At 41.5% G+C, this 5000-nt stretch overlaps 1 long non-coding RNA gene across 1 annotated transcript in view; it reads left to right on the top strand.

Annotated features, from left to right (window-relative positions):
- The window catches only part of LOC101847065, a 12850-nt gene that overhangs the window by 7044 nt on the left and 806 nt on the right, over nucleotides 1-5000 (top strand). The window contains exons 4-6 of the long non-coding RNA XR_220984.3: nucleotides 1788-2006; nucleotides 2466-2583; nucleotides 4484-4578. This is a non-coding gene — a long non-coding RNA (pneumococcal serine-rich repeat protein). The remainder of the gene's footprint in view (nucleotides 1-1787; nucleotides 2007-2465; nucleotides 2584-4483; nucleotides 4579-5000) is intronic.

The following is a 5000-nucleotide window of genomic DNA, read 5'->3' as shown; positions in this document are numbered from 1 at the left end:
TGTTTTTCTAGCACAGAGGTTGAATTTATTCATACTGACAAATTTGACGTCCCTTTATTTGCACTCTATTATTTGTTCTAAGCTTTGTTAAAATTGGTGCTGATATGACCGAGTTATTGCATTTTAAAATGTGACTTTTTGTATTTTTAGTCACCTTGAAGACACAGCACTCTCTACAACTCTACCTAAGTCGCTTCTGAAGGAGTCTTTGGGTTGAAATGTTGAGCCATTTAAGAGACCAAACTTTTTTTTGGGTTATATTTATACCTACCGAGTTGCAAAAGTTCTGTCACACCCACCTTAAAAGTACAATAACTCGTTTACTATCCAACATAGCTAAGAGGAATTTGGTACACGAAATCTTTATTCATTTTCTGCCAACATGACATGAAAAGAATTGATAACTTTTAATGTCTTTCTTTATTCAAGGGAGATCATTTTATTCACACTGACCCTTGCAAAATCCAAATCAAAGTTTGCTCAGTATGGCGAGTGGCCTCTTCCAGCTTGAATAACTGATGCAAAACATCTGTTCGTTGACTGAATTAATGTCCTTATGGTTGTCTGAAATCCTCCAGTCAAAGCCATCTTCTTACAGATGTTCTGTTGGGTTACGGCTTGTTGGTCTTGCAGGCCAGTCCAGAACAACGATTCAATGAGTTTGGAAGGAGTTTTCACTGTTCGTAGCCATGTGTGGTCGGGCGTTGTCTTGTTAGCACGTTCCATCATCCGTGCCATGTAGGGCAGTCAACGTGACGATGAATTTCGAAACAATACCGTCGTCCTTTGAGGTTGCTTTGAAAAGTAACCAAATGTGTACGATACAGAGCAGAGATTCCACCCCGTACCATCACATTTCAGCCACCGATTCAGGCCTCTTGGGGGACGTTGGATTTGGGAAATTTCTATCCTCTTCTTTTAAACACTTTTTCTCTTCCATCAATGCGACGAAATAAAAACCTTAACCATTGCTTAAAAGAACACTTTACCAACGTCTTTAGTTTTATCGCCAATGTTGTTGAGCCAAAATTTGGCTATTTGTTCGATGTAACAGGGTTAGAATGACTCAACGCAAAGGGCGATAATCACGTAATCCACGATCTTATAAATGTCTAATAATGGTGTTTTAAGATAGTCCGAAGTACCTGACAGTCTATGCACTTAGTTGGAACGGGTTTCGTATGGGTATCGACAATAACCCAATTCTGACGTCGAGTTGTCCCCTTGGATGGCCTCGCCTAAGCTTGTCTTGGAAAGTTCTAGTTGTGTTAAAACGTTTGTTCAAGCGTTAGATGGTTCTTCTACACACATTTACGTGTCTTACAACAGCAGAAAGTGCAATTATAGAATTTATCATACACACAGCCCCTTCATTTTCTGAATTGATCAGTTTTTTATTTTGAAAAACAGGTGGAAAAAAAGGACCCAACCTTTAAAAAGTACGGAATTTCATAGTGTGTAAGGTGTGTTTACACATTGTCTACGTGATTCAAAGCAAATGTTGTGTGTAGGGAGCATTGATTTCAACGTAGACCTAGAGAAATCAATACCAACACTTTGTCTACGCACTACTTCCGGTTTATGTTTTCTTTCGTCTACTCTTGCACAAAGAGTCTCATAAGTCACACACAATTCGTACTTTAAATATTTACTGCAATTCTTACGCTGCACCGAAAATTATCGTAATGTAATTGGTGTGACAGAACTTTTGCAATTCAGTATATTTACTGTTCTAGAAAGATTCAAGACTCTACTTCCCTACTTTGCTTTTATACATTGTTGATCAGGTGGAGAAGCTACAACAACATCTGCAACGCAGACAACAGGGACGTCAGCATCGACAACAGATCCGTCAGCATCAGCAACTTCAGCAAAGGCAACAGATACGTCAGCACCAGCAACGTCAGCATCAGCAACGTCAGCATCGGCAAAAGGACCGGCAGCATCGGCAGCATCGGCAGCATCGGCAGCAACGGTAATAGGGCCGACAGCTTCAGGAGGTGGATGTAAGTAATCTATTTTGTTGTTGTTGTTGTTGGCTTTGCTTTTGCTGATTTTTTACAATTTTACTTTCTTTTGTTTTTGTTTTGTTTTGTTTGTGTTTTGTTTTGTCGGGGGGGGGGGGTATTTTTGCATGTCGTCCTAGTTGAGGTATTTAAAAAAGAACAAAACATTTTTTTCTGCATAATTTGTCTATTTTTAAGTTTGTTTATTTGCTTGTTGGTGTGTTTGTTGGTTTGTTTATTTGTTTGTTTTTGTCACCTTTTTAAAGGGGGGTTGTCTTGGGGGAATACTTCATGGGCTTTGTTTCTTTGGGACTTTTTTTTGGGGGGGGGGGTTGGGGTGGGGGTGGTTTTGTTGTTTTGTTGTTGGGAAGGGGGGGGGGGGGTATTTAACGCCTCAATTGCCATAAAACGCCTTGTAGAAAGCTAGGGCCGCACACTTATTGACCTACATTTTTCCAGTAACAGAGGAAGAAAAAAAGAAGATAAAGGAGGTCACAGATATAGCTGGTAAGGACCCGACTTGTTGCAGTGGTTCAGCACCGACAGGCTCATTCTCAACCAAGAACGAGGGATGCAGGTAAGCCGTTCTAGAAAGCTGGGGTATTATAATAATTATTTGATTGGAGATAAATCGCTGGTCGGATCAAACCCTTTTTAAATGTGATATCTTACACCCCATATCAACACAATTATTTAAGTGGCGTCGGTGGCCTAGTTGTTTGGTTACCGGGCTCTGAGTCGTGAGATTATGGGTTCTGGGGTTCGAGCCTCAGCTCGGTCCGACGTTGTGTCCTTGGGAAAGACACTTTGCACAAATGTCCCCTTTTGGCTCAGCCCTTATGGAGATAGACGTTAACCTCGGAGGTACCGCCTCTTACACAACCTAATAGTGTTGATAGGAGCGTTAAAAATATACCATTTCATCATTTTCACAACAAAATTTAGATCATTTAGGAAGAGGACTTTGGCCCTAGACTGTCTGTCAGCGCCAACCTGGGCTAAGAGAGATACAACGTCCTTGCAGAGAGACCGGGATGCTCGATAGAAATTCTCCCCGCATAGGTATCAAACTAGGGTCGTCTGCTCTCGACTGCTGAGCGCCAAACCGCTATACCACAAACACCAGTGAACAAACTCTAATCTGAGTTAAGTTTTAGTAGAGGGTTTTACGGCGCTCGCAACTGCATAAGGCCATATGATCGTCAAGGGGGGGGGGGGGTGTCAACAGAGAAATCTTTACAGGGAATCAGACTTACTCTGCTCACCTCTTAAGCTTCAACAGCACAAAGTCTGCTTCGACTATCAAGGCACCCCGGAAATAGCAGGTCACAAGAGTGTAACAAACATACAAAAGAAGTAGAGGAAAATGACAATAGTAAGGATTAGGAAAGAAAAAGCAGCAGTTCCCTGTTGTAGATGAGGCACAGTTATGAGCGTGACATGAATCAGCCCATTTACAATTCTACTGTGCTTGAACGAGAAATGTCCCCCCTTTGGGAATGGCCTAAAGACACTACAGTCAGTGGCACTGCTCCAGGGGTTACAACGTCCTTGCAAAAAGACCGGGATGCTCGATGGAAATTCTCCCCTCATAGGTATCAAACTCGGGTCGTCGGCTCTCGACGGCGAAGCGCCGAACCGCTATACACCACAATTACCGGTGAACAAAACTCTAATCTAAACAACAGTTAATGAAAAGTGCAGTTGGAAAATAGCCTAAGTCACAAATCTCTATTTTTTTCCATTGTCTGTTCTGATCTATTACTTGTGTTACTCCAAGGATATTGCTTATCGGTACCATCTTTATCACAAATAGCTGTAGTCGCGTACTGCTAGTGACAATATTAAGACAGTCTCCCAAGGAGAGAGCCGCAGTGGTCCATTACAGCGACATGTCTATGAGCCCTTGATAGAGAGGCAGTAAAAGTATATATATATGTATTACATTTCCTGGGGAAAATTCCGTTTTTGTAGGTGGTGGGTGTGTGCTCCAGTGTGGCATGCTCCTTACTTCCCATCAAAGACTTTAGCGTCCTTATCTCTCCTGCTCCTTTTCTTGGTATGTTACTCTCCACTAGCACCTCTAATCTTGGGCACTGATATAACCTATTTGTGTTGCAAGCGACACAAAACTGCAGCATAGTCTAAATGCTAGTTTCCCCTTGAGGTCTTCAAATGTGTCCTACAGCTGGCATATTATAACAGTATTGAATTTGCGGAATCGGGACTTTTATTTTTAGGAAGTGTTTTACGGTACTTGCAACACAATAAGGTCATATAAGAGCGGAAGATTAGAGGTGTTACAAGAGAGTAACACACACAAAAAGAAGAAGGGGAGATAAAGGCGATAGATGTTTAATAGGAAAGAAGGGGCAAGCCACACCAGAGCACTCGCCAACCACCCACAATCGGAAATTTGCGCTATACAAATGCTATCTATTATTATTATCTATTTCTTTGAACGTCTCTTTTTTCAGCTTTCTAAAGACGTACCTCGGAACATGTGATAAAAAAAAAGCAATCTGTGAAACACATATCAAGAAAATCACAGACGGCTATAATGCTTTGAAGTGTAAGTTGATTCCCCTTTTTTTTCCTAGGCTACATTGATTAATTGCCCGATACCGTCGTAGTGGTGATGTGCTTTTCTTTAATCAAACCCAAAACCCTGTGAGGATGATATCGTTAGATCTATATGAAGAGACGCTCAATCGAATTTGGAGGTGTGATGGTTGGGTTGTTGGTGCTGAACCCACCCCGGACCCCCCCCCCTCCCAAAAAAAAGACGAAAATCAAATACAAAGTGGGAGGGGGGGGTGTCAACAAACACAAACAGAACCTCCTCTAGGCCCATATCCGATGTGATGTTGATAAGCATCATGTTTGTTTTTTGTGTGTTTTTTTTAATTAAAACAAAGAAGAAAGAAGAAAACGAAAAGGCGAAAGAAAAGCCAACAACAGCAACAAATATAAAAACGGGAAACAAATTTACCC

Source organism: Aplysia californica, unplaced genomic scaffold (assembly GCF_000002075.1).
Source record: "Aplysia californica isolate F4 #8 unplaced genomic scaffold, AplCal3.0 scaffold00715, whole genome shotgun sequence".
NCBI lineage: Eukaryota > Metazoa > Mollusca > Gastropoda > Aplysiida > Aplysiidae > Aplysia > Aplysia californica.
The sequence above is the reverse complement of the archived record's forward strand: the minus strand, read 5'-3'. Positions and strand labels throughout refer to the sequence as shown.